Source organism: Oryctolagus cuniculus, chromosome 5, assembly GCF_964237555.1.
Source record: "Oryctolagus cuniculus chromosome 5, mOryCun1.1, whole genome shotgun sequence".
Taxonomy (NCBI): Eukaryota; Metazoa; Chordata; class Mammalia; order Lagomorpha; family Leporidae; genus Oryctolagus; species Oryctolagus cuniculus.
Genome location: NC_091436.1, coordinates 161,186,308 through 161,194,506, shown reverse-complemented (window position 1 = coordinate 161,194,506; position 8,199 = coordinate 161,186,308). Strand labels below are relative to the sequence as shown.

Sequence of the window (8,199 nt, the reverse complement as noted above, 5' to 3'; positions counted from 1 at the left end):
CAAGAGTCTAGGGTGACACCCAAGTTGGGTGTGATAAATCTCCTCTATTATCAGCAGAGAGAAGATAGGATTGCATCAGCTGGAGTGGTCACAGCAGCGGCTTCTCTCTGCCAGTGTGACTCAGTCGCCCAGGGTGAGCCCACAGTGCTTAGATACCTCACGCACACAGGTGCCTGCACTGCACAAGGGACCTGCATGCTACTCAGTGTAAGCGTGGAGCACTGGGGCTCTGAAGCCAGAGACAGTGACTGCCTAAATACCCAACCACACTCTGGCATGCCCTGTCACCCAGTCACAGAATTCCTGTAGTCACAGGGCATAGGTCCCCACAGTCTCAGGGAGCTGGACATGACTGTCAGCCCCACAAGCCTTGCCCAACCACATAAAGAGTCAGCTTCATTCAGATCATGCATGTTAGTAGGAACATCACAAAAATAATGGTTAATTCTCAGTTCATTTTATTAGAAAGTGTATGATTTTGGTTAGTCCAACTGCTATGATAAAATTTGGAAACTAAACTACTATAAGTGCCACTGTTTTGTCTATTGAAATGTTATTTCCTCCAGGAAATAGCAAGTAAGTCATTGGGAGATACCAGGAAACAATTGAAACATAATATTCCTTATCAAGTTTTCACTATGAGTTTTATTATTTATTATATTCTAACCCCATATTATATATTTTTAGCAGTTTAGTATAGGCAACAGAGTTTTTTTTTTTCTCTGTCTCTCTCAATTGAATGCAATTTAATTATGCTCATAAGGGTTCACAGGTTCTTATACAATGAGTTATAATGTCTTATTATTGTTTACTTCCAAGTTCAAATTATCCCAGACTTGACTAGGTGGGGCTTGTTGTGATCTGATTGTGTCCGTCAAACTTCATGTGTAGGGAAATTAATTCCCAATGCAGGTGCAGGGAAGTGGAGGCTTTTGGCTGATGTTTTGTTAAGATAGGCTCCATTTTATGAATGGATAGATGCTCTGACAAAAGGGCTTGGCAGAGGGAGCTTGGTCCCTTTCAGCATTCCATCCCCTCTGCCACCTGGGGACTAGAATTCCTCCTCTGGAAGATGCCGTTTTGTAAACAGAGTTCAGAGCCTCGTAGGACAACTCATCTTGCTAGTGCCTTGATTTTGGACTTCCTAACCCCCAGAATTGTGATAAGTTTCTAATCTTCATAATTACCAAGTCTGTGGCCTTCTGTTACAGCAGCACAGAAGGAGTAAGACAGCTCTCTTCCAGATTGGTTCTTTGTTCTTTTAACACGCTTCTTGGTACGGTCCCTTAGCACTATCTTACTTCCTGGAGAAACAACAAACATTAGCTTAGTTTAAAAAAAATTAATGTATGAAGTATTCATATGTGAGAAGAGTTGGCCTTAGAAATAAAACAAGGAATGATTATTGTGGGGAGCAGCCCGGACTGGACTGAGTTACTGGAATTAAGACTTATTCTATGCATCTGCTCTCCCACAATATGGCGCTGGGAGAGAAGTAAACAGCTTCCACACAGCTGCCTCCAGTTCAGCTAATAAACTGTAGGACTTGCTCCTGATTGGAGGAGAGCAGCGTACTCGGCGTGTGGGCAGCCGAGTTGGGATTGGCGGAGGAGGACTATAAAGGAGGAGAGAGACGGCATGCACCAGGAACATCTAAGGGGAACATCTAGCTGAAGGAACACCTGTGCAGCCCCCCGAGAAAGCCGGCCGGCGGTGTGCCGCTCCCCTGCGGAAGTGGGGAATGTGGCCAGGGGGAACTGCCCTTCCACGGAGGTGGAAGGGATAGTAGCCAACCCGGGAAGAACCAGCAGCAAACCCGGGGAGGGCCGAGCAGACGAAAGAACAGCGCAGGGTCCTGTGTCGTTCCTCCACGAAGACGGGGAGCGACATAATGGTGCCATGACTCGGATATGAAGCCTAGGCAGGGTTTAGTGTCGTTCCTCCACGAAGAGGGGGAGCGACAATTATATGCTGTAATATTTGTTACAAAAGGAAAGACTTTATCTCTGAATTCTTTATCTCCATCATGGGCTAAAATTTCATCTTTAAGAACTATAAACCCTCAATGAGCACAATGTCCAAAAACACAAAAACTGTTTCTATTATTTTTACCAGTGTTTACCTTCAATTAGCACAATAAATGAATATGTAGAAGTCTGAATAAGGAGCCACAGAAGAGAAAAGGAGGAATTGCAGACTCAATGATTGCCCCAATAGTTCCTCTATTACTGCAAAGGCCTTGTGACTCATGGTTAAAATTCTGTTCATTTACCCCAGTGATCCTATTTGTTGATATATTTTCTCCCTTGGATCCTGTGCTCTGACAGATTTGTCTAACAAGGTAACTGCATTGCCCAGTGATCTTAAGAAATGTATCCAGGTGTCACATCTATATGGCCACAAATGGGTCTCCACAATACTGATCATTCAAATGCCAATGAGTCTACTAACATAAGCAATCTGTTAGAATGTCATTTTAAAATAATTCTCAAAATAGAGGACAAGAAATTAATAGAAGCACTTGGATGTTGCCTGGATGGTAGTTTCTGATTGCATGTGGCTTCTAACTTTTCATTTATCAAGATAGTTTGTAATATTATAGGTAAGTTTATTATCCTTAAACTACAGTATCTCATTTCACACCTGGCCAGTGAACACTTCTGCCACTTTCTCTGCAATTGGTGTTCACTCAGCTATGCTCCTAAAATTCCCTCCACTCCAAGCATTCATGGTTCATAAAGGCTGGTAGAATTCACAGGGAGGTTTAGAAAAAAGAAAGTGAAAAGAAAATTCTAGAAGTCCTGAGTAGGAATATAAGGAACTCTCTATCCTTTCTTTCTCATCTCTCCCATCCTGGGGTTACACTGTTCTCAAACACCTCGAGTCCCCATCAGCCCACTCAGTTGCTCCTTGTGTTCCTTGGTTAGAACTTGAATGGGTTGAGAACTTAACCAGCTATTCCTTTCCTCATTTACCAACTTGCATGGTTTAAGATCACTGACTCTTCAAGTAGATGCTCTGTTGCAGAGTGTTAAAGCCACTGCAGATGACATCTGCATCCCATATCAGAAAACCTGGGGCTCAGTCCAGGCCATTCCATGATTTCAATCCAGCTTCCTGCTAATGCATCATGGAGGTAGCTGACAATGCCCCAAGTACTTGAGTTCCTGTGACCCGGATGGAGTTCCTGTGACCCGGATGGAGTTCCTGGCTCCTGGCTCTAGCGTGGCCCATCCCAAAGTGTTGCAGGCATTTGGAAAAAGAACCAGCATATAGCAAATCTCTCTCTAAAAATTCATTGACTATATTTTAGTTGTTCCACAAACGCAGCAATTTTTCCACAGCTAAATTACCTGAATTATGTTCTCCCTCAGAGTAGGGATCAAATTAAAAAATATAATTTTGGAGTTGTTTTCCTTTCCACAAAAATGCCAGAAGGAGTTTAATGAGAATGCACAAATTTCCTTAGCATTTCTCATGTAGAAATAATACATTATTGCATCTCTGATTTCAGTTGGTGGGAAAACAACGTTAGTAGATACTTCCAGTGGGAGAGTATCACATTTCACATGTCAAAGTGCATTTTAAAATTCAGTTATCAGTGTAAGGGCTGGTAAAAGAAAATAGCTGAGAAAAAAATAAAAGTAAGAAATATTCCAAGGCCTTAGTGCAAGCAGAATTGTGCAAAAAGTCAAAAGTTTCAATTTTCACAGACACACACACACACAAACTGTATAATTCAAGGAAAGTCAGCAACTTCTAGAGAACTCAAATTTCTCAATGAGAAATCAAGAATTGTATCATCAGTGGCTCCCCTTAATAATAAGCTGTCATTCTAGACAAAATCATTCTACTCTACCAGCACAATGTCACTAAGGAGCATTTAAAGCATACTCACTCACCTACTTGCTAGCGCTGTCTTAGGCAATGACTCGGGACTGTGGATCTAATGCCAGACAGTTGCAGCCCACACCCAACCTGCTCCTGCACCGCAAGGACTGAGGTGGGAGGGGCCCAACACTTTAGGGATGCATTGAGAGGAAGATGGTGGCTTCATAGTTCCAGTAAATCAAAAACATCCAGAAATGTTTATCTCGGGAGTAAAGAGTAGAGCAGTTGTTACCAGAGGCTGAAAAGGGTGTTGGAAGAAGGAGAGCGGATAGTTAGTCTGCACAGGACTGTCACTGGATAAGAGGAATAATTTCTGATGATCTAGGGTACAAAAGGGTAAAACTACAGTTGACAGCAGTTAATTGTAGATAGGATTTTGACTGTGCCCAACAATCTAATATTTGAAATGACTGATATGCCAGTTACCCTGATCTGATCACTATACACTGTATATAGGCATTGAAATATCACACTCTACACTGCAGATGTATATAATTAATTGGATCCACATTAGCAGAAGTATGAAACAAGACCCCTACCTTACACCTTATACAAAAGTCAACATTGACATTCTGGTATAGGATGCCAGGGTCTCAAGCAGTAGTTTAACCTGCTCTGCCACAACTACAACATCAATGTTATAATTTTAAAATTTCCATTCTCTCCCTTTCCCCCCTTACCCTTTATTATGCTTTCTTGCCTCCTTCTGTCTCTATTTCTGTCTCTCATTCTTGTTTCAATATAATTTTATTTACTGTATACTAGATGCCTTGCACTAATTAAAATTCATGTTAGAAGGGCCAGTGTTGAGGCACCCCATCTGAGTGGTGCAGCCAGTCTGGCTGCTCCACTTTCAGTCCAGCTCCTGCTAATGCACCTGAGAAAGCAGCAGAGTGGCCCAGGTACTGGGGTCCTTGACACCCATGTGGGAGACTCAGATGGAGCTCCAGGCTCCTGGCTTTGGCCTGGCCCAGCCCTGACTGTTGCAGGCATTTGGTGAATGAACCAGCAGATGGAAGATCTCTTTTTCTTCCTCTCTTTCTGAAATTCATCATTTCAAATAAATGAAATAAATATTTTTAAAATTTTTATAAAGGATGAAGCAGGACAAAAATACCTATAAGCAACAAATTAAATAAAGGGAAATATGCAGATAAAGTAGCCAAAGATGATCACAGTTATGACAACAAAATGACATTCAAAGTTCAGATTCTGGGAGTGGTTGTTCATCAAGGTCACAGAGACATTAGTGTTCAAGCAGAAAGGTACTCCTAGTTTGGGGTTGTACAAAACGTATTTCAGGAAGCAGAAGCATCTGTGCAATGGGATGGTGCTAGTATATACCTAATTTGTGATAAGACGTTGTCTGGGTGCAAGAGAAAATCGGAGTATCTGTGACCGTTAAACAATTTCTGTACATAATTGTCGTCTATCTTCCTTCCTAATAGAGAACAGTGAGAGGCCTCCTTTACTACATCAATATATCAGCCTGTGGCTTCTCACACCAGCAATACACATCTTCCAATTGTCCATTCTTCTCAATTCAAAATATTCGAAGTGTCTGTAATTTAACTGCTGCTCTTGCTTTGGTACATTAGGAAAGAAGTAGTATACACTTGCCAATAACCCCAATTGGTAGTACTTACATGTTTGCTTGCATCAGTCTGGGATCAATAAGTGGGAGATTATTTCAATGTATAATGTCATATGAAAAACTTTAGATTCCAAAATAGCTCTCTCAAATATCTGTCCCTTTTGTAAATAGGAAGAGAAAAAAGTGAAAACCTAATTTTTCTCTTTAAGGGAAAAGTATTCAAATTATAGAAAAGATAATTTCCTATTCTATACCAAAAAACACACAATATTTTAAAAGTCAGAGATGTAATTAATTTTTGTTTAAGTGAATTACTACCTGGGTGTGATTCATCATTCAAGTATATTTTGTGAGATGTCCTTGATGTCTAATTTTGAAAATGATTCCTGAATATGAACTGTTTTTATTTAAGTAATAAAATGATTCTAATTTAAAAACTACAATGTAATAATATAAATCATTCTATTGCATTTTGTTTTGATACTTGTATTGTTGATCACAATAAGGAGGTCTCTAATTCTGCATGGTGATACTTGTTAATATTTTGTAGAAAAATCATGCATTTTTTAATCTAGAACATGCAGTATTTGTGTGTGTGCTTGTACACATGTGAGATACTTGAATATATGTTATTGTACCCGTGCATTTGTCCATTGTTTGGAGAAATGTCATTATGCAGAGCATGACTGTATTCATATTTAAGTGCATCCACATACAGAAGCTAAAATATGCTTGCAATGAGTGTAACATGGCTTTGTCAGTTGGAAATTAACATCATATTTAGAAGAAGTGTCTAAACTTGGTTTACGAATGAGTTGAGTTGGTACATGAGGGCAAGCCACACATTCTGCTCCTGTCACTGGCAGCCACTCAGTCCTGTGGTGGATGAAATGCTCCGCAGATGGAGAACTTCCCACAGTGAACCTAAGTGTCTCACTCATATGGAAAGGGAACTGACCCTCTTGCAAGGCTGTATGTTGGAAGTGCCAATGATTTGGCTGGTTGGCCAGGGGCCCAGGAGAATTAAATAGGGTGACTGAAATAAAAGTAAGAGAGCATGAGACCAAGGGACACAGATTTCAGCAAAGCAGATGCAGCAGTGGGGATGCTTGCCTTTTCTATTCTAAGTCACCCCTCCCAGATGTGGCCAGCATGATAAAAATGACGGAATGCCTTGTAGAGGGCACCCAAGGTATGGTATAGAGAAGGATGAGATGCCATCCTCCAAATACAGTATATCCTTCACCCACCAACTAGCACACTGTGCCCCAACTTGTTAAAACTCAAAGTCTGGCAATCAAATGTATAAATAGGTGTGGCTTCAACGTCCCTTCACTTCCAATGATCCGCAGGCAATGCATGCCACCCTTCTGTCTACTGTTGGCCCCTGTGAGGCTAAAGGTCCTGGTTCCAAGTAAAGAAATGCTTTCACTAGAAGCAGCAGGAGTCCCATGAACTTTAAATTGATTGCCACCTACTTGCTTCAGAATCGTGCAGTGAGAGAATAGCAGTGGAGGAGGAGTTATTATCTCAGCAAGGGTTTTCTCCTGTCACCAGGAACAAGTAGGTCTACTGTTTCACCATGGTGGCAAGGATGTATGCGCTGGCCACGAAATAATCTATCGATCTAACTCTTGCTACTCCCTTGTTCACTTTTGACAAAACTGGAGTGTGTGCAGCAGTCTCAGGCTAAGGGCATGGTGACCAGTGGCTCAAGCCCTTCAAGGATAAGCATCTGGGTAATTCTCACAGAGAAGTCACTACATCAGCAGAGGTACCCTGCAAAGGTGAGAAGGGTCTAAGATGGAGTGTAGAGAAGGGAGATGATGGATAGCCCTTATGCACTAGAGACCAAACGTAGAACCAGAACTGAAGTCTTCTCATTGTCTTTACTTTTCTTTATGAAAATATCATCTAGAATATTGAAAGGACTGTTGTCAAGACAGATGATCTTAGCACATAAAATAAGTGATCTGTGTCAACAGTTTATTTACAGAAGGCATTTTTCTCTGCCATCCTGTATTTTGAACTTGCTTATAGCAGGCTGAATGGTGGTACCACAAAAGGTGTGTCAATGTCCTCTACCCCAAGAACCTGTGAATTTTACTGTGATGGTAAATTTTATGTGTCAACTGGGAGGGTGTTTTTGAATGAGACTTAAGTTGAAATCAGTAGACATAGGGTATAGGAGATTGCCCTCCTCATCCAATCAGTTGAACGCTTAGGGAACCAAGGATTGATCTCCCTCAAACAGAAGTGAATTCCCTACAGCACCCGGTATTCCCAGGCGGTCTCCCATCCAAGTACTAACCAGGCCCGACCCTGCTTAGCTTCCGAGATCAGACGAGATCGGGCACGTTCAGGGTGGTATTCCCAATATACCAGGGGACTCCAATTTAATCCCATCAAGGTGGCATGTACCAATGCCATCTCACTAGTCCAAGTGATCAATTTCAGTTCACAATTGATCATAATGAAAGGACTAAGAGTCAAAGGGAGCACATAAACAAGTCTAGTACCTGCTAATACTAACCGATAGAATAAATAAAGGGGAGAGTGATCCAACATGGGAAGCGAGATACACAGCAGACTCATAGAATGGCGGATGTCCTAAGCAGCACTCTGGCCTCAGAATCAGCCCTAAAGGCATTCGGATCTGGCTGAAAAGCCCATGAGAGTATTTCAGGCATGGAAAGCCAAGACACTCTGGCAAA

General features: G+C 41.6%; 1 pseudogene; it reads right to left on the bottom strand.

Moving 5' to 3' along the window:
- Positions 1-7,747: 7,747 nt before the first annotated feature.
- LOC138849897 (5S ribosomal RNA) lies at positions 7,748-7,866 on the bottom strand (annotated as a pseudogene).
- Between the last annotated feature and the right edge of the window lie 333 nt (positions 7,867-8,199).